Source organism: Lemur catta, chromosome 13 (genome assembly GCF_020740605.2).
Source record: "Lemur catta isolate mLemCat1 chromosome 13, mLemCat1.pri, whole genome shotgun sequence".
NCBI lineage: Eukaryota > Metazoa > Chordata > Mammalia > Primates > Lemuridae > Lemur > Lemur catta.
The window spans coordinates 19,800,284-19,826,561 of record NC_059140.1 but is presented as its reverse complement, the minus strand read 5'-3'; the positions used below and the strand labels follow the sequence as shown (position 1 = coordinate 19,826,561).

Below are 26,278 nucleotides of genomic sequence, written 5' to 3'. Positions count from 1 at the left end.
ATCCCCAAAGCTATGGAGTCGAAGCACAGTGTCGACACCGTATGTAGAATTCCAACCCGTCACCATGGGATGCTGCACATTAAATCTAAGACCCTTCTTCATTTTGCATGCAGGAAAAGGGGAACTATTTTCATTCGAATACCAGGTGATAATTTTCTTTGTGAAATGAGGTGACTCCCTCCCCATCATTTTAGTTGATATGAGAAATTAATTTTTTCCCAAAGACAGCTGTGCATGAAAAGCAATCTAGACGATAACTACAGTAATCTACCTAGTGCCTGTTATTAATTCAGTGTTATTAGTTCATCTCCCTCACATGTTAGTATTTAATAAGGACTTTGGAAGAATCTTAAACTCCTTGCTAGTACCCTCAAAATACTTTTGAACTGTTAGTTTAAACGTATCTTTACCTTATGCAGCAGAAGAGATTTGAGGTTTCTGTGCACCTATAATCCCCAATGTTTTATATAGGTCTACACCTGAAAGGATTAGCATTTTAGGAACAAAAGCCAGCCAGTGGAAGCCCAAGTTATTTAGGGTAGCATTACCCACCAGTACTCATAGACACGTTACTTTGCTAGCAAAGTAGAATTCTCTCTCTCTCTCACACACACACATTCTCACACACACACACACACACACACACACACAGTCCTGGCAATGTGAAATGGAATTGCCCTGGAAAGATCCAGAAATATCATTCCAGCAAAACAGAGGCTGTCCCCCGTGGTATCTAGTTGCTGTGGCATGATTTGAAATGCAGACTTCGGTTCACTTTAAAAAGAAGTGGGGGTTGGGTAGTTGGGGTTTTGTACAGACGCACAAACTCTGTGCTCATTCGCCAAACTCCTGTGGCTGCAGGGAGGACGTGCCTGCCCCGGCTTCTGCCCAGGACCCTGATCCTGGCAGCCAGAAATAACACGGGAATCTCCCGAGAGGGTGCACTTGTGGGAGGAAGAAAGGAGACCACCTATCCATAAGAAGCGACGTGAGTCAAAGGTTTAAAGTTGCATATGGGTGTTTAGGAGGAGCAGCAAGAATAGGAAATCAGAGAAACTCTTCCAAGAAAAAAGTAAGCCATTGTAATATTTACTTAATTGAAATAAGGGACAGTCAAAAGGAAAGGAGGAAAATCATGTGCTCATTTATGAAGCTTGGAAACATTTATAAGGCTTTAGGTCATGTAAAGTAAAGCCTTAGGCAAATGGGAAATAATCATTTATGATTATTTAACCAGTGAGCTGGATGAATGGTGTTGCGTCTTGAGTAGATATAAGCGCCTATTTTTATGTTTTTATCCATCCTTGATACTTGCTTCTCTGCCGTCACCATTTTTTGTTCTTTATGTCAGTTTCTTTTCACTCAGGATCTTTATCTGGATGTGTAATGGTCCCATAACTATTAAGTCTCCTTTCCCGCATCCGCACGTGAAGGGAGATGACCTGGAGCTTTTCAACTCTATCTTTCTAATGCTTTCCTAGTCCCAAAATGGGTCCAATTCTATGACTGCATTCTGCTTCTCTGTCACTTATTTCCACCAGGTGCCATCATCCCTATAAGAAGTACTAAAAAGGTAGTCATTGTTACAGTTTTATAAATAATTAAAAACTGATTACAACATATATGAATATTTGCATGCATATTTTTATATACACACACACACATATATACACATATATTCATTCCACAAGCTTTAAAATGAAGAGAACAAAGGAAAAAATTTAAATCTCATTTAATTCCACCCTCTAGAGAAATAAACCTAGTTAGCATTTTTTTGTGTCAACTCCTAGGTTTTTTTGGTATAAATTTTAAAAATAATATTTTACTGAGAAACATGTACCTCTTTGACCTAGTATCCTATCAGTTTAAGAGTTTCCTTTTAATATTTTCTTCAGAAGTCATCTTTTAGGTAGCTGCTTTAAGAAATAAATGAGAACTCTATTGCCTGCAGCTGGAATACGTTAGATCAGAAGTACTCAAATACGGGGCTGTAGGTGGGCTACCGCAGAATGACCTGGAAGCTTTAGAATACATAAACTCTAGGCCCCTGGAAATTCTTGTTCAAATGTGTGAGTAGGAACCTAGAAGTTTGAATTCCTCATCCGAGAACTGTTCTTTGACACGTTGCAGTGCCTGGCACACAGTAGGTGTTACAGCTGCGGACCGTGTTGTTGAGCGTGACCCCTGAGGGCCTGAGCAGCCACGGGAAGATCCAAGAGGTTCAGGGAGGGCCTGGTGGGGAGGGGACGAGGCAGGGACACGGGAGTTGTTTTCAAATAGCTGAAGTGCCAGCCCCTGAAGAAGGATTAGGCCTCTGCGTGGCCCTGGAAGGCACGCTGATGAAGTCAGTTCCCGGGACGCAGATTTGGGCTCAATAGGAAAGAACTTTCTAACAGGTAGAGCAATGGAACAATTGATCTCAGGAGGCCTCGCATAATGGAAAGTGGGCCAGATCTGCAGTCAGGAGACGCAAGATTGGATCAAAGGCTTATAAGGGTCAGTAAATAGGCCACGCGTGGGCTGTCACTCTGGCCCTCTCTGTCAGCCCAGGCCACGGTGCTGCTGCTGACGGAACCTGGCTCTCTCGGGCTGTGGTTCTCATGGGGGAGCCCGCCCCTCCTCCCAGGGGACATTTGGCAATTTGGGGGAGGGGGCATTTTTGGTTGTCACAATAGGGGATGGAGTGTTGCTGGGATCCAGTGCACAGAGGCCAGGGAGGCTGCTAACCATCCTACCACGCACAGGACGGCCCCCCACAACCAAGAATCACCAGCTCAAAACGTCGACAGTGCGGAGGTGGAACAACCGTGGGCCAGGCAACGGGTCAGAGCTGTGATGTGAGATGAATTCTAGCTGCCATCCTAGGTGTCCACCAGCCGGGGGACCTTGGGTAAGTTCCCTGCCCCCTCTGTCTCTCAGCGCCGCCCCCTTATCGAGGGATTAACACAAGGCCAGTGCTGGGCTACATCTTCCAAGCATCCCAGCAGCCTCTGTCTTACTTAGTCTTAGCCCCAGAAGCAGACACAAAGACAAGAATTTCAGTGAAGGTATTTTATTCGTGAAATATGAGCAACACAGCCGGGAAGATGGACGTGATCCAGGGAACAGGTGAAGCCAGCGGCTGCATTAGGCGATGGGAGCTTAAACTCGTGGGCAAACGCTGGGAAATGAGGCAAAACACACACTTCAGAACTATCCCAGTCCAGGTGCAGAGAGCTTCTGGGGCATTTTTACACCAATACCTCAGGCCCAAATGCAGAGACCAGCAGCTGGGGACTCAGATGTGTCTGCGAGAGGCGAGCGAGGCTGTGACAGCATCTGCTGCAGCCCCCAAAATGCCATCATTCCTTTACACAATCATACCAAGTAATTGAAATTTTATACGTCTGAAAGAATTTGGCACAGTGCCTGGTGCCCACAAGGTCATCGATAAATAAATGTCTTGTGCTCTATTGTATGTCATTTAAGCAGAGGATGGAATCAGCAGGGTTCTTTGGAAGGATTCTGGGTCACTCAGTGAATCAGACAGAAAAGCTGAGCACATGGCCATGAGAAATGAAGGACCCAGCGCTGCTCTGGCTCTAGGGATCTCAGCAGCAGCGGTTCATGGACAGCCTCTTTAAACATTCTGTCGGAGGCCTCAACTGCAGTCACCATCGCCCCGTGTGCCTGTGGTCAAGATTCAGGGTCTGGGGAAGAAGATTCTACTGGTCTAACTCGTCATAAGCTCACCATTGCTGTCAGGGCTGGGTGGGGTGAGAAGCACCCACCAAATGATGACACGCAGGCTGACAGGTCAAAGGACACTGGGCCCATAGAAGGCAAGAGTTCAGTGTGGCCCTCCTCCCCTTCATGGCTCCCCCAGCCACCCACACTTTCTTATTTCCAGAAATACAGTTTCCAAATGGAGACCCACCCTCTGTACAACAGGAGACGACCTAACATCTCATTCAGCTACTGCAACCACAAGGAAAGGAGCCATCTCTTCTGCAAGTCCAAACCACTAGATGATGTCTGTTTCTGCCCTGGTTCCGTTGCTTCGTCCTCAATAGGCACGTTGATCCCAGGTGGCCACGGATGACAACTTGATTGGCCATTTCACCACTGCTGATCACAGGCTGCTCCTCCTGCTCCCATCCCAGAGCAGGAATAAGAGGCTCGTTGCTTTTCACATGATCGTCCCCAAGAGTTCCAAAAAGGAAGGGATGCTGAGCACACAAATATAAGACGTATCCACCATACTGACTTATAAGGGAGACTGTGCTGGCAATTCACTCCCAGAGAGGCAAGGGTTTCACTGGAGAACTAGACTTTCTTTAAGAACCCTGGGAACCATGAACGTCAAGAGTGCTTTTCAGTGCATTATGCAGAAAATATTTGGCCACAGTGAAATCATGCAATCTCCTAACTTCTAGTCCCTCAATTAGCTGCTAACACAGTGGCCCGAAGGTCAGAACGTCCTCTGTCAAATGACCCCGGGCTGCTACAATGCCCCTTCATGGACCAGACTTCTGGGGGCAGCTCCTAGGAATGCAGAGAAAAGGGTCTGTTGATGCTTCTGTGTGGGATGGCAAGACTGGGACCACCCAGCTCTGTACAAGCCATCAGACACAGCCTGTGCGGCTGGATCTTAAAATGGACTCTTCTTGCCTTGGTTTTGGCTGTGGTAACAATCAAAGCCCGCACGTACTGGCTGCAGTGTTAAATCTCCCCCTGCAAAGAAAGGAGTTCTGTAAACTAAAATTTGTCAGATTTGTGGACGTGGAAGAATGTACTTCTGTTTCATCTTAAGTGCTCTTTATATAATGACAAACATTACCAGTGAAGAAGGAGGGAAATGCTCTGAGTGAAATAATCCAATAGGTTTGGAAATAGCAGGTGAAGTTATAGTCACTTCATTTTAAAAATAGCACATGCCTGTTCCTGGGCATTTGAGTCTCATAGTTAACCTCGTGGACCCGTGTGGCTGTCCATAAATTATCCGCCTTATAAAGTGACTGTGACAGAGAACCAGTGAGTTGCCTTGACGGACTAACATGCATTTTGGAGAATAGATGTACTCAGTTGTTTGTTTCTATTTTTATTTTTTTTCCCCAATCCAGTGCTTAAAGCAGATTTCCCCTCAAAGAAATTTTATTATAATTTATGAAAAATCTCCAACTGCAACCATGTGCAAATCACAACGAGCAACTGCCAGGTTTCATGTTATCAAAATAGCCAAGAATGTCTGGAGGCTGACCGGTAAGCCTGTGATAGTGATCACGGAGGAAGGTCATGCTTGCAAAATAGGTTTGGATGAGAAATTCTGACATAGAAAATATCTTTGGAATAGCAAATAGTTTCGTAACATTCTTTTTATTTTTAACTGTAACAAATGATAGCTTTCTGAAGCTCACCTTAATCCTAGGATAAATGGAGCCAAATAAATGTATCAGTATGGAAACAGCATCTCTTCATGGTAATTCAGTTTTGAGGATGAGGATGGGAGATGATCCCTCGGTTCTAGTTTTATTGTGAGACCTGTGGAGCAGAAAGAACAGACTGCACAACACCTCCGACACCCTACGTCTCAGCCAGACGCAAATGCCTCCAACACCATTTGCTCTTTCCATGTCACCATCCGCTGCTGGGATATGGCACTTTTTAGAGGAGACTTAGTTGTAACTAATCATGCTCCTATTTTAGCAACAGCAGTTGACCACTGTTCAGAAAGATCATTTTTTCCCGACAGATTTCTCTTAGGAAAGAATGTGTTTACCTGGTGGAGCTATTCTGAGATGTGCCACAGTGGGGAATTCCTTTCATTCTTTCCCCCATTCTAGACTCAAATTGAGAAAGATGTTCTCCCATGAGGCTGTGCTGTCAAGGTTTGGGAGAAATATGCTGAATTATTTAAATATCCACCCAAGTGAAAAGGGACAGAGAGGAGCTGGCTGTTCCTTGGAAGCTTAGCTCTCCCACTTGCCAACTCTGTGGCCTCAGATGAGTCATTCAATCTCCGAGGTTCTGTTTCCTTCACCTATTTAGAAAAATTAATACCTTTAACATACCTACTCCACCAGGGTTCTCGAAGGAAAAGCTTCTGGGCAGTTAGTTCTTCAACCTGTTTCTTTCCTGTGCCCTAGTAAAAGCAGAAGCTTTGGGTAGAGAAATGAGGGAGCCTTTCAATGAAGCTGCCTTGATAGCTGAGTCATCTCATGGACAACTGCTGCCTGGTGCCATTGCCCTGTGCCCAGCATATCTTATGTGCTCAAGACAAAACTCCATGGGATAAACAAACCACTGAGATGTTGAGGTTTTGTTACCACACATACTTCCAGTCTCGCCCAACTGATCGTGTGTGTGTGTGTGTGTGTGTGTGTGTGTGCGCGCATGTGCTCTTGTCAGATGGTGAGGGTTCACGAGCATGAAGAAAAGTACAGGACATATCCTGAGATATTCATGGGAATTGATGAAGAGGGAGTTAGATGGAAGTAAGGAAGACATAAATTAATAATAATAAAGGCTTGATTTTAAAAATCACTCGTGCTATGATCCCATGCATGAATAGAAAAGCAAAATGTTAATGGTAATTATTTAATATATCTGGATGGTTGTATTTGGGTAGTTTTTCTGCTTCATCACACCCTGTGTTAATCTGGGTTCCTCCAGAGAGGTTCACTTAGAAGTGATGCCAGGGAACAGAAAGAGAAACAAGGAAGAAAGAAAAGCCGATATAAGGATGCCTGGCTTTTCTTGAGGCAGGGTCTCACCATGTTCCCCAGGCTGGTCTAGAATTCCTGGGCTCAAGAGATCCTCCAGCCTCAGCCTCCCAAGTAGTTGGGACTACAGACGTGGTGTGTGTCACCACACCTGGCTAAAGATGCATTTTTCAGTTGCTCACTGCTGCAGGTAACTGAAACTCAATTCTGTGGGGCCTTCTGAGGAGCTTCATGAAATGCATCTCAGAATTACTCACCCAGAGGACCAAAGGGGGGAACAGCTTCCATGTGTTCCTGTTTGCCGTTGGTCACAGGTGACCCTGTGAGCATAACGCCATGGCTTTTCTGGGTTGTGCATGCGTAAGAATCAGCAGGTTCCCAAGGGTGTCCCCTGTGGGGGCATCAGAGAAGCCCTGGTCAGGAAGCAGGACAGGGCAGGCCCTGGGGACAGGTGCGTCTGTGGTACTCATGGGGCCCGTGAAGCCCATGTGGCTGCCATGGCTGGAGAAGGGGGTGGGAAAGGATGATTTAAAGTGCCAAACAAGAGACGTCTGATACACCTTCGTATACTGGTCGAATTTCCTGTGATGAGTGTGCATTGTTAAACTAATCAGAAAAATGCCTATCTTCACTGTTGGGAAAAATGTGGATGTATAGAATTCTTCCCTTTAACAGATTAAAGAAGAAAAAACATACCTTAAAGACACAGAAAAAAAGGTTTGGTACAAATCAAGATCATTCATGATCTTTCTAAATAAACATAAATAAGAGGGGACTTCATGAACATGACAAAATATCCATGGAAAGCCCACATTAAGTATATCCATTGTGTACATACATTAAATTGAGGAAAATTACAAAAACAAGAAAAAGACAAAGCTATCAGCTATCATTGTTCCTATTTAGCATCATATATTGAAGGTCTGGACAGTACAGTAAAAGCAAGAATATGAAATAAGAGATATAGTGATTGGAAAGGAAGAAATAAAATGTCCATGTTTGTAGATGACGTGATTTTCTATACAAAATAGTTAATAAATTCTATAGACAAGCTGTGAGAACTAATGCAAGAATTCATCAAGCTTGTATAAGATCCTTTACAAAAACAGCATTCTTACACATTAACAACAAAAACTTTGAAAGGGTAATTTAAGAAACAGGTAATTGGCTACAGAACAAAAATTCTAAGGTACCAGGGAATGGATCTATTTAAAGATTTTAGAAGAAATTATCTCTTTCTCAGGATCTTTCCCTGAAGTGGGTGCAGAGACATCCCCAAATAAACACTCCCATGACTCCCATGGGGTGGAAGTATTGTGAGCCGTCATAAACCACTTAGGACATTTGCCAACACCTTCCTTTCTCTAGTTGGTGAGTAGATCTTCAGCAAGATAAATCAGAAACTTTTGGAGCCTTCCATGTTGCCCTTCTCCTCTCTCTTCCTCTCTCTTTCTCTCTGTCTTTCTGCTGCTCCCTCTCCCTGCAGCTCAGTCAATGGGCAGCTGTACCATCAAGCCCCGAGGGTTCGAGGTGCACTGCAGCCAGGCCTGTGGGCCAGAAGACATCAAAGTGCTTGTGCTGCCATAGAAGCCCCCCTTTGTTCAATGGGATTCTCTCTCTCTCTCTCTCTCTCTCTCTCTGGCTTTGTTTTCTTTCTGTCGTCTTCAACTATTCAGTTAAAGGTAACTACAATTTCCTTTATTCTTGTCAAAATACAGCTGACCCTTGACTGCGCACGTCCACTTATACGCAGACATTCTTCCCCTCTGCCACGCCTGAGACAGCAAGACCAGCCCCTCCTCTCCCTCCTCCTCCTCAGCCTACTCAGTGGAAAGCCGATGAAGATGAAGACCTCTAGGATGATCCACTGCCACTTAAAGAACAGTAAATATATTTTCTCTTCCTTATGATTTTCTTAATAATATTTTTTCTCTAGCTTTCTTTATTGTAAGAATATAGGATATAATACATACACAAAATATCTGTTAATCTACTGTTTGCGTTATGGTAATGCTTTTGGTTAACAGTAGGCTATTAATGGTTAAATTTGGCGGGGGGTGGGGGGTGTCTGAAGTTATACACAGATATTCAGCTACACAGAGATTGGTGCCCCTAACTCTGTGGTCAAGAGTAGACTGTAAATGGGAAGAAAGAAAACACCCGAAGCAGGAGATGAAGGTAAACTGGGAAAATCTTGCAAAATCATGAAATAATTCTTGATACTTCTGTTTAAAAAGAATTATTCAGTGATGCTTGCTAAAGCACGGTAAGGCAGACATTATTCAGGACCCTCAAGGTAGGTATAGGCACCACTGCAATGGGGTTTTGCAGAGACGGAGAGATTGGGCTCAACTCCAAATACAGGATGGGCAGGTGGGAATTTGTAGCCAAGGAGCAGGGTGGGGAGTCAGTGGATAGAAAATTACTAAGAGGAAGCATCAGGGGTGAAGAGGATTCTGGCTAAACCTACCTACCTAATGACCTAATGAAATTCTTGCTGAAGAAAGGCTGAGGAAGTCAGACATGGTCAGACATCACCTGGGGCACAGGAAGGTGAGGAACCTGAACCAGAGGGTGAAGAATGTGGAGTGCGATCAGGTGACCGAGGGTAGGGGGCTCCTACTGACCTGATTTAACAGGATTCTTGCCAAAACTGGGCTTTACAAGGCAGGGCCCAGATAGGCCCCGGAAAAGGTTCAGGAGCCTGGCTAAAGTTTGGTCAAGCAAAGAACCTTTGTCCCTTCCAGAGACAGAGGGCACTGAAATAGACCCACGCTCTCCCTGAGACAGTGAAAGTTAACCTTGTAAAACCTCTGGATTTAAAGATGGCATTTGCAGCTTCTTATCTCCTAGATTCCAAATACTATTGTCAACTGTAGTGAGAAATTGGTCTCTTTTTAATTGATTCCATGAGTAAAACCCATTGGCCAAAGAAGGGAAATAAAAGCATATGTGTGTATGCTTGTGTGTGTGCTGTCAAGAGACTAGTAACACCACCTGACATGTGTACCACTGCTTTTCAATTTAAAAAAACTGATTCATAAACATTATCTCATTTGATGCTCACAACAGCTGTGTGGGATTCACAGAAATGGCATTATCATCAACACTGGGTGAGTAAGGAGGATGAGAAGGCCACAGTAGTCATCTCTTCAAGGGCAGCAGGATGCCTACATGACAGCAATCTTTATCACAGTGAGAAGGAAAATACAAGTAAATAAAAACCAACTTCATCCATGAAAGAAAAAATTGATATGCTGGACTTAATTAATATTAAAAATTTATACTCTGCAAAAGACACCATCAAGAGAATAAGACAAGCCACAGACTGGGAGAATATATTTACAAAAGACATATCTGATAAAGGATTATTATCCAAAATATACAAAGAACTCTTAAAACTCAATGATAAGAAAATGAACAACTCGAAAAAATGGGCAAAAGACCTAAACCTCACCAAAGATGATGTACAGATGGCAAATAAGCAGATGAAAAGATGCTCCACATCATGTGTCATTTGGAAAATGCAAATAAAAACAAAATACTACTACACATCTATTAGAATGGCCAAAATCCAGAACACTGACAACACCAAATCCTGGAGAAGATGTGGCAACAGAAAGTCTTTCATTGCTGGTGAAATGCAAAAATGGTGCATCTACTTTCAAAGACCGTTTGGTGGTTTCTTACAAAACTAAACAAACATACTCATTACTCAATAATTGAGCTTTATTTTTTTAGAGATGGGGTCTTCTTCTTGCCCAGGCTGGTCTCGAACTCCTGGGCTCAAGCAATCCTCCCGCCTCGGCCTCCCAAAATGCTGGGATTATAGATGTGAACCACCACAGATGGCCTCAAGCTTCTTAGTGTTTACCCAAATAAGCTGAAAATCATGTCTACACAAAAACCTGCACGCGGATGTTTGTGACACCTTTATTTAGAATTGCCAAAACTTGGAAACAACCAAGATGTCCTTCAGTAGGTGAACGGATAAGTAAACTGTGGAATATACAGGCAATGGAATATTATTCAGGGCTAAAAAGAAATGAGCTGTCAATCCACAAAAAGATGTGGAGAAAGCTTAAGTGCACATTACTAAGTGAAGGAAGCTAGTCTGAAAAGGCTACATGCTGTATAATTCCAACTATATGACATTCTGGAAAAGGCAAAACTATGGAGACAGTAAAAGGATCAGTGGTTGCCAGGGGTTGGGGTTGGGGAAGGGAAGGATGAACAGACAGAACACAGAGGATTTTTAGGGCAGTGAAACCACTCCTTATGATACCACAATGGTGGATACATTCGTCAAAACCCACAGGATGTACACCATTAAGAGTGAACCCTAATGTAAACTATAGAATAAGTGCCAGTGTAGGTTCATCAATTGTGACACAAATATCACTTTGGTGTGGGATGTTGACAGTGGTGGACACTGGAAGAGGGGGTGCCACATGGGCTATATGGGAATTCTCTGTATTTTCTGCTGAATTTTGCTGTGAACCTAAAACTCAAAAAAATAAAATCTATTTTTTAAAACTGCATACAATTTAAAAGCTGCATACATAATAAAAGTAAATGGCAACAAAAATCCTCAAGATTTAAGGTTTTAGTTAAAGGACTTTAATTGCAATAATAGGCTAGGTTCCATTTTAGTTCTCCCAGAAAAAAAAATTTTCACAAGTCAATACTTTACCGATCCTGTCTTACAATGTTAATAGAAAACCTGAGTGGAAATCAGAATTCAATCGTCAAGTCAGTGCAAGTTGAAACCCTGAATTGCAGGGTAGCTTAAGTGCTTTACACGCGTCGAAGATCAGCTGATTCAGTTACCAGTCTTGGTTCTCTTCCCAGCACAGCAATAACGATGGCATTATCAGTGGCTCCGATACAGGATCATCTTTTCATTCCAGACATGTGAATCACTCTAAACATTGGAATAACAACACAGGGACTCTCCCAAAGGAAAGGATCGCAGCATGCCTTAATACATAGACAATAAGATCGGAAATACTCAATTACACATACATGGAAAACAAAGATCTTATTGCAGCAGCATCTCTTTCAGAAGCTCAGCATAAATAGGAGAGAGCATGGAAATGTTACCCTCTTCTCGCATAAGAGAAGATGAATGTGATAAAAGGTACATTTCATGAAAGATATCTATGTCACTTGTCCCTGATTGTGTTGATTCTACTCTGAAATGCATGCCAAGTTATCTCAGCCACCTAAAACCTTCAACACTAGCAGATAGCCAGGAAATTGACTGAGACCCAAATATAGTCTTTCCTTTTTTAGCTTTCCTGGCACAGTGGGAGCTGTAGGATCGTAGATCATTTATAAATGCTTTAACTCCATTGTTCTATTTAAAATATGTCTCATCCTTATAGATATTTCTTTTTTAGAGTGTAACCTTTGCCATTCTCTTGGTTTAAGTATTTTATAAATGAAAAACTAGGCTTTACTTTTTTGTTTTCCAAACAATTCTTTCTTTCTCCAGAAATTCTTTCTGCCTCTCTTTACCCAGATAATTCTTATTGTTTCCTTCAGCACAGCTCAGGCTTCATCTGCACCAGGAGAACTTCTAGAACCCCTTCTTGGAAGATACACATCTTATGTTCTTTTTACCTGAGGTCCAGTTTAATCACCTGAGGCTCCGTCTCTCACCCTCTGGACTGTGCGGAACATGTGGGTTGAGACCTTGTACCTGGTCTAGTTACTGCCATGCATGGAAAAGATGCTCACTTAATGTTAAAGAGTAAATGAATGCATGAACAAACAATGGGAACAAACTCTTTTTTATTTCTTCAACAGAATTTGGGTCACACAAGTTTAACAAGTTCATGGAGATCAGTTTGTTTATAAGTAGAGAGATTTAACTACCAGCTCAAGATTTCTCAAATTTGAGTAATGTATCGATCAATTTTTCTCACCACGATTTTTCTTTGCTAAATTTAAAATATATAGAAAGTTATAAAACTATTATAATAAGTTCCAAAATTCCCACCATTTAAAATTTTAACTTAATATTTTTATCATATTTGCTTCCAGTTATTTTTTTTAAGATACAGATACAACTAAAGGTCCCTCTCAACAGATACACTGTGTCAATCATGGACTTACTGCCTCTCAACTCCAAATTCACCCTTTTTGCCTGCTCTATGAAAATGGATGTGGGCCCTACTAAACTTTGTCAGTGGGTAGTGCGGGAGGAAAGGATTTTCTTGGCTCCCTGGTTGAGGTGTGCTCCTGCAGCCCCACAGGCTTCTCCAGTGTCCCACTCCTTCAGGGCACATGGTTTCCCCAGGACCCAGCTCCTGCAGAGCTCATAACTTCTCTAGGGCTCAGCTCCTGCAGAGCACGGCAGCCAGCAGCACCCAGCGGTAGCAGCTCACCTCTTCCACCAGCACCCTTGGGTAGCTCACTCCTTCCCTATGAACAGCTTTCCCTGGCACCCTCTAGGGCAGATTTCTGACAAATGTGACCAGGGCAGCACCACATCGACTTCTCTACAATCCAGTGAGCCATGGCCATGCCCTCTCAGCAAGCTCTGGATCTCAGCCCTGTTAGGGGAGGACAAGTTCTATCTTAGCCCTAACATAGTGGCTGCTCCTTACATTTGTTATTTCTACATTTTTTAGAGTTCTCTTCTTACTAGTCAATGCCTCATTATTCCAAATCTCTTGTTATACTTATTCTTTATATTCAACTTTCCCTGGGTGATTTCTTTCTCCTGATTAGTCTCAAATGGAAACAGATACAAGCAAAGGTCCCTTTCAGCAGGCATATAAAATTTATATTTTTCTAATAAGGTAAAAAGTTAATCAATATTGCTGTTGTAACATCTTCTATATCAGAATATATGGTAGGAATTGATGTGCTATATGCTTGTACTTCCTGTCCTAAAGCGCCAGGTGTGTTGGTTCTGGTCAGGAGGAGCTGCACGTAGAGATCTGCTAGTGCCCTTGGGCACTGACACGCTCCTGCTCCTTTGAGCTATAAGCTGCTGTGGCGGATGATCTTGCCAGTTGGGGTCTCTGGCAATAGGAGACTGCCTCCACCCGGAGGCACACCTAGAAGCTTCAGGCTTGACACTTCCCTGGTGTGACCACCAGGCTCAACCCTTTTGAAAATCAGCTATTGGCTTCCTCTCAGGCTCTGGTGGAAAGGTCATACCTGACCTATGGAGACCTTGTGACTCTCGGGCCTGATATTCCCATTTTGAGGACTGAAGGACTCAAACTGAAGGACTAACAAGGTGAGAAAGGCCTAACAGGCCTCTGTTGGAAAATGGAATTCAGCCAGCCTGGCCCCAGCAGCATCTTGGCTTTATGTGAGACAGTGGACATAGCCCTTGGAGGGGAATTTTATCTCCCATTCACCACCTGAAGCAAACTGTGTCTTCAGGGACTCTAAATTCACAGAAGTTCCCCTAACTGCATGGGCCTGGGTCCCTGACGCTTTGGCTAAGATGGACCACAGTGGAATCCCCTGGGCTGCTGGGACTACAGACTATGCACAGCCCGCACAGAGCCAAGAGCAAACGTGATCTCTCTGCTCACAAGGCAGACCTCACGGCTGCTGTCACAGCTCTGGCCAACACTGCCCTTGATGCTGCTTGTCCTATTTTTAGTCATTCTGGGGCTGTTGTCAACGGCTAGATGTTTGGTCTGCCACTTGGAAAACTACAGACTCCAGATTAGCAGCACCCCTTTTGCAGGCCACAAACTGTGGCAACAGATCGTGGCTGCTGGGAGAAGCATCTGGGTCACTCACGTAGATGGAAATGGTAAGGGCCCCTTCTCTGATGAGACCGATTAGAACCAAGCTGCCAACAGAGCCTGCGCACCCAGATGGCCACGCCGCTGCCTGGATCCATCGTGGTGCTGGAAGTGTCAACAGAGCCACCACCATAGTCCGGGCACAGAGTGAAGGGCTCCACGTTCATGATGTGAGGGCACCACAAGTTGACCTCCTTGCCTCACAATTTGGAGGCCACATTGCAGAGGGTGTTGTTCCTGCTGCTCTGGCAGCCTTGGACCCCTAATGGGGCTGTGGTGGGCCCTGCCACTCTGGACACTTGTTCAGCTGACTGTGTATGTTCCAGTTCAATTAGCCGACTCTGGACACACCACTGTGGGCCTTTGAAATTGATCTTTGTCATATTTTCAGCTTTCTGGACCATCAGCAGTCTAACAATGGTGTGCCTTTCATCACAATTGTCCCCTGGCAATGGACAAATACATACTTGCTGGCCCTCTCACTCCCGCTACCACCACGGGCATCTGGTACTGTTGACCATTGGTGCAAACCCGTAAAAATTTGATTCAAAAGATTTCTGACTCTACCTCCCTCACCTCTTCCTGGTCCACACACCTTAGGAAGGCAGTTTGGTTGCTGGATGCAGATGTAAAACTATGGTATTATAATCTATGGGACCACCCTCGTGTGTTCAGCTCATGGTTGACAGAAACAATGTTATGCAGCCTACAAATAAAAGGCACAAAGTTGTCTTAAACCATTGGAAAGACACAATGCATGCTTGACAAGAGGATTCAATTCTTTAAGATGTAATTTCCCCCTTACTAAATTTATAAATGTGATGCAATTCCAATAACAATGACATGTTTTTGTCCCCTGGAGCTAGATTATAAAGTTTATATTAAAAAATTAATGAACAAGACCATTAAAGAAAATTCTGGGGAAAAGAGCAATGTGGGAGGCCAATCCTATCAGATATTTAAAATATCATGAAACTTATATTCAAAGCTTCATAGTACTGACATGTGATAGACAAACAGACCAAATGTTTCCGTTTGAATAGGAAATACAGAAATAGACTCATATGGTTATGCAAATCTAATAAGTGATGAAGGTATTATCTCAAATCATGGGGTAATTTTGGAGTTTTAATAAATAATATTGAGCAATTTGGGAAAAAATACATGGATAAATTCCAAATGGTTGAAATCTAGAGGTAAATAATGAAACTATATAAGTACTAGAAAGCATGGGTACATTTTGTTACGATTTGGGAGTTAAGAAAACGTTTTAAACCATGATTGAAAATCCAACACCAGTTTTTTAAAAAGATATATAAATTTGACCACAGAAAATTTAACACATTAATTGCCATGCGAGTTGTATTTAACTCACAACAGTTTTGAGCCTGGGGCCTCATGAAGCTTATGAAGACTCAATTCTCTGAAATAAATTCAGTAAGTATGTCTCGAGTCACACACAACTCAATAGGTGTGAGGTATAAAAATTGATTCTAGTGCTGCGTGAGTTGCATATAACTCACACATAGAAAACAATAAAATGTAACAAATTTTTCACTAAATTAGAAAGCATCGCTTTGTTTTGGAAGTTTTTATTATATTTTCATAATAAAACACCATGGCCTCAGGAAAAAAAAATTTTCTAGTGTGGCAGTCAATATGTTAAATAATACTGCACAACAAAAAATTCAGATGCAAGATCATAAGATAAATGAGCAAACTAGGAAAAACGTGTTTGCAACTTAAAGCTCTGACAAACGGCTCAGGCTCTAATAATTTTTTTAAAACACCTAAAAATTGACTAACACTCCAGTAAAAAATGTGCAAAAATACAAAGTAAAGTAAATTAAAATGACCTTAAATGTATGAAAAAAATGCTTAAACACATGCAGATAAATAAATGTAAGTTAAATTATATTGAGATTTCACTGTTAATCTGTCAGAGTAACACAAATCCAAAAGTTTGACAATAAGTTTTGTTGACCAGACTGTGGAGAAACAGGCACTCTCAAATGTTGCTGGTAGAAATGCAAAATGGAGGGTAATTTGTCAATATCTAGGAAAGACCATATGCATTTATATTTGACCCAACAATTCAATTTCCCAAAGATACACTAGTAAAAATATAAAATGCTTTTTGCATATAATTAGGGGACTGGTTACATAAACTATGATATATTTTCCCAATGGAAAAAGGCACTAAATAGCACCATAACCTACACTAAAAAGGCCTGAGGAAGACGACCATGCGCTGATGGGGGGTGATCATGAGAAAAGCACACTGAGAATAGTATACACAGTGTGAAACCCAATGCTCAAGTGAAAAAGGAGAGTGCAAGTATTGGTTATATTTGCTAAAAGAAAGACTGGAAAGATGAAAAAATGAACAAAAATAATTACCCTTATGGGGTAGGAAGGAAATAGGAAGAAGGAGACAGAAATTTAAGCAGATGAGTATAATTTGCTAAATAGTTTTGATTGTGAAAACAACTCAAAAATAAAAGTTTAAAAACTCTAAGAATTGAATGCAATCTACGATAAATGAATCTTAATGTGTATGAAGTTGTGGACATAACCACGTAGAGAATTGTATCAAGTGATTTTATAATAGAACACAATATTTTCACTGTACATCTTACTGAGCTATATTCTAAGGACAAATAGAGGTGCAAGCAAATACTAGATTTAATTTAGTAGTCTAATTTTAAGTAGGTGGATATTAGTATTTTGAAACTTTCACATAGTGTAGGATAATACAAATAAATAGGTTGATGTTATTAGAAACCAAAATTTTCGGTATGACAAAAGAGAAACAAGTATAAAATCAAAGCCAAAGGTGCACAAATTGGGCATTAATAGGAAAAATCAACACCAGGTGTGGTGGCTCATGCCTGTAATCCCAGGACTTTGGGAGGCTGAGGCAGGAGGACCATTTGAGGCCAGGAGTTTGAGACTAGCCTGGGCAACATGGCAAGACCCCTTCTTTACACAAAAACTTTTTAAAAATTAACCAGGCATGGTGGCAAGTACCAGTAGTTCTAGCTACTTTAGGAGGCTGATGCAGGAGGATCTCTTGACCTCAGGAGTTTGAGGTTGCAGTGAGCTATGATGATGCTACTGCACTCTAGCCCAGGCCACAGAGTGAGACTGTATGTCAAAAAAAAAAAAAAAAGAGAAAAAGAAAAATATTTTCATTCAATAATTGAACAAATGGAACATATGTGTGAGAGAGAGCGCGTGCTCATTTGACACCATTGGAAGTACCAGGACACCAATTTCCTACTCTGAAAACTTGCAATTAAAAGGAAAGAATTGAGCACTCATCTTGTCTCTTAGGATAATCAAATGGCCCTAAGTGAAGAGAGAAAATTATTATTTACCATGGAATTCCAGCCAATAAATGGATAAGAAATGATAGAATCAGAAAATAATCACTTTGCCACTCTAATGAAATAATCGAGTAATTCAACAGTCATCAAAGGATATTATCACTTGCTGATCGATTGGTGGGGAACTATAATGGGGGATCAGGCTGTCACCATTTGAATCCTTTAATCCAAATCAGCATGACTAAAAATGGAAACCAGACATTATCTGCCTCTGATGTAATGCAGTATGAAGCACACAGCACCAGCTGTAACAGATTCTTGCCAAAAAAAAAGTTAAACCTGAATCTTACCAATCCTCTAAGGAAACACAAGAGATAAAGAAAGAAGTTAAATGAAACCACAAGGAAGCAAAGAAATAAATCAGAATTTGAGACGTTTTACAGGACAGCTTCTCTGGCTTATTGAACAAGCTAGTGTCAAGGAAAAGGAGGTGAGGAAGGACTCGATTGATTAAAAGAGACTTTGAAATCACATTGTGCAAATGCAATGAGTGGACCTTGATTTCATCCTAATTTGAATAAATAATCGGTACAAATACTTTGGAGACAATTGGAAGAATTTGATCATGGGCTGATTATAAAATAGTTCTGAAGAATTGTTAATCATATTAGGTGTGATAACATTGGGATTAAGGAAGATAATGTTTTTATATTTTAGAAACTAAAATATTCAGGAAAGAAAGGACATGTTTTCTAGAATTTTCTTAAAAATTCTTTAACAAAGATAAAGAAAACAGAAATGGATAGATGAAACAAATGTGGAAAAATCCTGACAACTGTTGAATCTGGGGGACCAGTATGTAGGAGTTCATTGTTTTATTCTCTACAATTTTGTTCATGTTTAAATTTTTTATAATAAACTAGTTTACAGACTTTTACATAAGAGATTACATAATCAACCAAAATAGACATTATAAACCATTGAAATGAGCAGCCAAAGAACTATATATAAACATTTGGAGAATATGGACAAAATATTCACAGGATAATTTGTAGCCTTAAATGTATTTATTATGAAAAAAGAAAGATTGAAAAACATTAATATTTCAATTAAAAACTTAGTAAAAGGTAACCTGCATCTGGCCAAGATAGAGCAACAGGAGCTGAATTTACTCTTCTGTCTGAAACAACAAAAACTGGACAACATACAAGAAACAATGGTTCCGAATGTATTGAACATCAGGCAACATAAGAAAGTGATCCCAGAGAGAAAAAAACAAAAGAGGTAAGCCCTATGACTGATGCAGCTTTACTCTCTACATAAAACTTCTAGGCCATGGAGCAGGGAGGGGGAAGCCCCGCTGAGCCCAGCAGGCCCTGTGAGTTGAAGATGGAGCTAGGAGTCATCGGTGAGACAAGACAGCCCGTGTTCACAGGAGAGAGAGCTGCACAGACAGCCAACACTGGGCACCTGTCCAGGGCTCCCTTGACTACTCAGCTGAGTAGTATCAGCACAGGCAAGTGAGGAAACTACCCCAGGCCAGGGAAAGAACCACCAAAAGGGGCTGGAGGAAGGCCTCCCAGAGCTCACACGAAGCTTGGGATGATGCTCACTCTCCCAGCCAGAGGGAAAAACTAACTTAGTTCACTGGGCATTGGCCCAAGGGCCCCACTCGGTAGTGGGGCAAAATTAGTCCTGGAATAATAAATACTGCTCTACTCTTACCTAACAAAGATTAGAAGCAAGACCGAAAAGTAAGTATTTCCAAGTAAATAAATGTGTCTCAGAGCAAAGCCAGGAACTGAACATATACAGAAATATAAAAATATTCAAATTAAAATTCACAATGTCCAACAATACAACAAACAACTGGAAATTCAATTTTTTACATATATGCATTTTATTTTATTTTTATTGTATATATTTAAGGTACACAACCTGCTTTGATATACTTCCCTTGAAATATATATATACATAGTGAAGTGATTACCAAAGTCAAGCAAATTAACATACCTCATCTCATATAGTTATCTTTCTTGAATTCAAATTTTAAAAAATACTATTTATTATAGCATTGAAAATATGAAATATTTAGGGATAAATCTGACAAAAGCTGTGAAAGATCTAAACTCTGAAAACTATAAAACATTACTAAGAGAAATTAAAGAAGACCTAAGTAAGTAGATATACAGTGTTTATGGATCAGAAAACTCAATACTGTTAAGATGTCACTTCTCTCCTAATCTACAGTTGTAATGCAGTCTCAATCAAAATCTCAGCAGGCTCTCTTTTAGAAATCGATATGCTTATTCTCAACTTCATAATGAAATGCAAAGGCCCTAGAATAGTCAAAAACAACTTTGAAAAAGAACAAAATTAAAGAACTTACACCACCTGGCTTCAAGACTCCTTACAAACCCAGTAATATAGACAGTGCAGTATTGACATCAGGATGGACAAACAGATCAAGGGGACTAGGCAGAGTCCAGAAATAGATTCACACAGGGTCTATTAACTTTTGATATAAGTGTCAAAGAAATTTAGAGGAGAAATGACAATCTTTTCAACAAAGGGTGCTGGAACAATTGTTTATCCATACGTATAACAATGAAATTTGATCCATACTTCTCACCATATGCAAAAGTTAACTGGAAATGGATCTCATAGACCTAAATACAAAACCTGAAACTCTAAAACTTTTAGAAGAAAATATAGGGGAAAATCATTGTGACCCTGGATTAAGCAAAGATTTCTTATATACAACACTCAAAGCATGATACATAAAACAAAAATATTAACACATTAGATTTCATCAATTAAAAATTTCTTATCTTTGAAAGACATTGTTAGGAGACTTAAAGACAATCCACAGAATGAGAGAACATATTTGCAAAGCAAATATCTGATAAAGGACTTGTACCCAGCTCTACAAAATCCAGCTCTCAAAATTCAGTGTAAGAAAGTAACTCAATAAAAAATGGACAAAAGATTTGTACGCAGTTTATCAAAGAAAATACCCGGATGGCAAATAAGCACATGAAAGTTTCCTCACTCTCATTAGTCATTAACTAAATGCAAATCCAAACCACAATGAGATCCTCTAAGCACTTATTATGATGGATAAAATTTAAAAGACTTACTCTGCTAATGTCGCTGAGGATGTGGAGAAACTGGAATCCTCATACACTGCTGATGGGAGTGTAAAATGATACAGCTACTTGGCAAAATAATATGGTAGTTTCTTAAAAAATTAAACATACTAGCTACTCCACTTAGGTATTATTTATTTAAGTGACATGAAAGAATATGTTCATTTAAAAATTTGTATATCAATCTTCATAGCTACTTTATTTATAGTAGCTCCAAACTGGACATAAACCTTATATCTACCAATAGATGAATTGAAAACAAGTTATGGTATATCCATACAACAAAATGCTACTTAGCAATAAAAGGGAATGAGCAAATAATACATGTAACATGGATGAATTTCAGAATAATTATGCCATTTATATAGAACTCTAAAAAATGCAGACTAGAGTGTCAGAAAGCAAACCAGTGGTTGCCTGCAGGATGGGGGTCGGGCGGTGGGTGGGCAGGGGCAGAATGGTGAGATTAGAATGGAGCACAAGAAACTTCTGAGGGTGACGTATATACTCATCATCTTGATTGTGGTGTTGGTCTCACAGGTGTATAAATACATCAAAACATATCCAATTGCACACTTTAAGAATGTGTAGTTTATTGTATTCAACTACACCTCAATAAAGCTGTTTAAAAAAGCAATAATGAGGTACTATTTAACATTAATTAGAGATGGAAAAAATTTAAAAGATTGATAGTATCTGATAATTGTGTGTTGTGGAAGAAAGAACACTGTCATAAAATGTGTTTGTTTTTTTTGTTTGTTTTGGTTTGGGTTTGTTTGTTTTGTGAGACAGACTTTTGCTCTGTTGCCTGAGCTAGAGTGCAGTGGTTTCGTCATAGCTAACTGCAACCTCCAACTCCTGGGCTCCAGCAATCCTCCTGGCTCAGCCTTCTGAGTAGCTGGGACTACAGATGCATGCTACGATGCCCAGCTAACTTTGTTATTTTTAGCAGAGATGGAGTCTCGTTCTTGCTCAGGCTGGTCTCGAACTCCTGAGCTCAAGTAATCCTCCCACCTCAGCCTCCCAGAGTGCTGGGATTACAGGCCCACACCTGGCCATAAACTGTTAATGGTATATGAACAGGGAGTGGCATTTTGGAGGGTAGTTCGTCAAGTATGCTTCAAGACTTAACATTAATAGGTGCATTTAAAAAGTGCCGGAAGGGTAGGGGGCACTCTGGGAAGATGGTAGCCTAAAGGCATCTGTGCCATCCTCCTCTTCCAACTACTTCTTTTAAGGAAAAAAGCTGGGGCTTCCAGATTTCCGTCATTGGCCTTGTTACCATAAAGAGACATCAGGCTCTGCCAGGGTTCAGATGAAGAGGCCTCTTGCTGGTGTTTTCCCCGTCTTAGGCTAAAAGAGAGCCCAAGGACCAGCAGGGGAGAATTATGGACCAAGTCATAAACAGGGGCTCATGGAAAGAGCTTGGCCTGTGGTGATGCACAGATTTGGGAGGGAAAAGATGCAGACTTTCCTTAGGATTATCTACCTGCTCTCGTCTCTGGCTGCTGAGGACCAGCAGAGAAGGAGAACAGTTAGGCTGAATCTGCCCTAATCCCAAAGTTGAGGAAGCTTTTGTAGTTTAGGATAGTGGGAGCAATTCAAGGCTTTTTCAGTGGAGACAAGTAGGTGAAAATACGCTTCCAGTCCCAACAGGGAATGGCCTAATTGCCGCAGGGGAAGAGGCGATCCTAACTCCTGCAAGTTTCAGGACTGTTGCTTAAAGCACTTCAGCAGCTGGACCTGAGCCCCTAAGGATGAATAGAGCCACACATAAGCAAAAGACAATGTCATAGACACGGCAGCCAGAGAAAGCAGAACTAGAACTAGCAGAACATGTGAAATACACAATGCCTAGTGAAAGAGAGTCACTTCTAAATGGAACAGAGGATAACATGAACGTAAGTGCATAATAAGAGCATTCAAGAGGGTCTTCTGGAACTCAAATACAAAAACGAAAAATACTATTTTCAAATTTAGAAACTCAGTAGTTAATCGAAGGAGACAAAATAATAATATATCAAGCTATGCATAAAGATGGCCTAAAAGGATGTCATGTCTAACTGGATTTTATTTCAGGAATGTAAAGGGTGGTTTAACACTCAGAAATTAGTCTACGTAATTCCCACATTAAGAGAAAAGAGAAAAAATGAGAAAAGTTATATGATCATGTCATAGATGTAGAAAGCACATTTGATCAAATTTAACACCTATTCATACTTTAAACTATTGGAAACTAGGAGTAAAATAAAAACTTCCTTAATCTCAACAAAAGTATCTACAAAAAGCCCACAACACACATTATGCTTTAGGATGAAATATTGAAAGCTTTCCTTTTGCAATGACAATGAGACTAGGATGCCAGCTCTTACCACTGCTATTCATCATTATAGTGGGGTTCTAGCAAAAAAAATAAATAAATAAACATCATATGGTATTGAAAGGATGAGACACAACTGTCATTATATTCAGATAATATGTCTATGCATGAGAAAAAACAAAAGAATCTACAGGCAAACTATTAGAATTAACAAGTGAGTTTACTAAGTGTACTAGATACCAAGTCATTATATAAAAATCAATTGTGGGGCCGGGCACGGTGGCTCACGCCTGTAATTCTAGCACTCTGGGAGGCTGAGACAGGAGGATCATTTGAGCTCAGGAGTTTGAGACCAGCTGAGCAAGAGTGAGAGCTCGTCTCTACTAAAAATCGAAAGAAATAAGCTGGGCAACTAAAAACATATAGAAAAAATTAGCCGGGCATGGTGGCACATGTCTGTACTCTCAGCTACTCGGGAGGCTGAGGCAGACGGATCGCTTGAGCCCAGGAGTTCGAGGTTGCTGTGAGCTAGGCTGACGCCACAGTATCCTAGCCCAGGCAGCAGAGTGAGACTCTGTCTCAAAAAAAAAAAAAAGAAAAGAAAAGAAAAGAAAAGAAAAAAAAATCAACTGTGGGAAAAAAATCAATTGTGGAAATGTAAACTAAAAACACAGTGAGATACCAGAACATATTCATCAGAATAGCTAAAATGGAACAAAAATTTGTATTTAAAGTGTTAACGATCACATGAAGCCACAGGAATTTCCATACACTATTGTGAAGGTGTAAATTTGTACAACTGCTTTGAAAAACCACTTAACAGTATTTACTGAAGCTGAACATATAAATACCCAATGAACCAGCAACTCCACTCCTAAGTGTGTACACAGCAGACATGCAAACATATCAGCACCTCCTCAAAAAATTGTATACAAATGCTCACAACAGCATCACTAGAAATTACCAAAAACTGGAAATATTTATTTGTCTATCAGTATTAGAATATAAATTGTGGTGCATTCATATAATGGACTATTATTTAATAAAGAGAATAAACCAACAAGTTCCACATGGATGAATATCACAAATAAAATGATTTTTTTCCTATTTCAATATGACTATAGCACATAAAGTGTTGAATAAAAGAAGCCACACACGAAAAGTACGTATTCTATCATTCAATTTGTATAAATTTCAAAAATGAAGAGGCAAAATCAATCTATGGTGATTGTCAGATTAGTGATGATGTTCGGGAGCAGTAATTCCAGGAGGGGGCCTGAGGGAGGCTTCTGGGGTGCTGGCCATGTTCTATATCTTGGTTTGCGTAGTGGTTAAATGGGAGTGTTCTCACAAAAAGCTATTGAGTTGGACACATCATCTGCAGTTTTATGTATGTGTGTTATCCTTCAATAAAGGTGTTTAATTCCACCAATAAAAATAACAATTCCTTTTTTTAAAAAAATCAGTAGATGAATTGAAGGAGAGGTTGTTTATTATTGAGACATAAACTTATGACCAAGTGGAAGATAATGTCAAAACAAATAGAAATCATGAGGGGAAAGATGAGGGACGTGGATGACAGAACTAAGTGACTTTACTTGCAAATAATAGAAGTTCCAGCAGGAGAAAAGGAAACAAATAGAAGGGCAATAACTGATCAGATAATAGATGGAGGCGCCTAAGCAGGAAAGACCCAAACTTGTAAATTGAGAAGGCTCAGGATGCTCCAGAAAAGACTATGAAGACCCAGACCTCGGTGTATCCTCGTAAAATCCCTGAACTCTAAACAGAAAGACAAAACTGGCAAGCTTCTAGACGGAAAAATCAGAAACTACCAAGACTTCTTCCAAATGTTCTTGGAAGCTCATTAGTGTGATAAATTCAACCGAGTCTGATGTGTGGAAGTGATGATTACCTTCAGAAATATAGATGCTTGGATATTATGCATGTTGCTGTCTCACAGGGCCGTCTGCTGCTCCCTTTCTGCTGCAAGCTCTCCTTTGATATTTTGTCTGTTTTCATTTTGACATGTCCCGTGGCTGCCTGGGATACATCCCCAAGCAGTCTTCTCAAGAAAAGTACATGGGAGACTTGTTTTCTGAACTCTTCCGTATCTAGGAATATCTTTCCATTGTCTTCCCTCAAGCAATATTGAAAAACACTAGGTTGTTACCACTTTTTCCTCTCTAATGCCTGGAGTTTTGGTCTTTTTCATTGATTTTTGCCAGGAGTGTGGCAAGCCATTCTCATCGGCAAGCTCATGTGTTGCACCAGCTCAGGCAGCTTGGTGTCTGCGGTTTTGTTGTTTTGATTTGTTCCTTTAGAACGTCTGCATTTTTAACATTTAAAAATTTGTGTCTGTTCTTTTCCTCCACAGCTATTATCATGGACATTGTTTTTATCCCTGTGTTTTTCTTTCTTTTTTTTTTTATTTCAGCTTATTATGGAGGTACAAAAGTTCAGGTTATATATATTGCCCATGTCCCCCCATCCCCCTGAATCTGAGCTTCAAGCGTGTCCATTCCCCAGACAGTGCACATCGCACTCATCAAGTAGGTATACACCCATCCCCTCCCCCCAACTCCCTCATACAATTCACCCATTTAAAATGTACAACCCATGGTTTTTGGCATTATTCATAAATGTGGGCAACCATCACCACAGTCGATTTTAGAACATTTTTGTCTCCCCCAGAAGAAAGTTTGTGCCCTTTTGCTATCAATCTCAACATTTCTGTCCCCACCCTCAGCGGAAGCAACTGCTAATCTCTGTGCTGTCTCTACAGATTTTCCTGCTCTGACCTGTCACATAAATGGAATCATGTAACAGGTGGTCTTTTGTGTCTGGCTTCTTTCACTTAGCGTGATATTTTCAGTTTGTCCATGTTGGAGGACGTGTCAGTACTTCATTCTTTCTCATGACTGAATTATATGGAGATACTACATTGTGTTTATCCATTCATCAGTTGGGCATTTGGGTTGTTTCCACCTGTAAAGAAACT

At 40.7% G+C, this 26,278-nt stretch overlaps 1 long non-coding RNA gene across 1 annotated transcript; it reads left to right on the top strand.

Annotated features, from left to right (window-relative positions):
• The first annotated feature begins 867 nt into the window (after positions 1–867).
• Positions 868–12,378, top strand: LOC123649180. The gene is made up of 3 exons (XR_006738889.1): positions 868–1,072; positions 8,420–8,585; positions 12,249–12,378. It is a non-coding gene; the product is annotated as an uncharacterized LOC123649180 (long non-coding RNA).
• Positions 12,379–26,278: the final 13,900 nt, after the last annotated feature.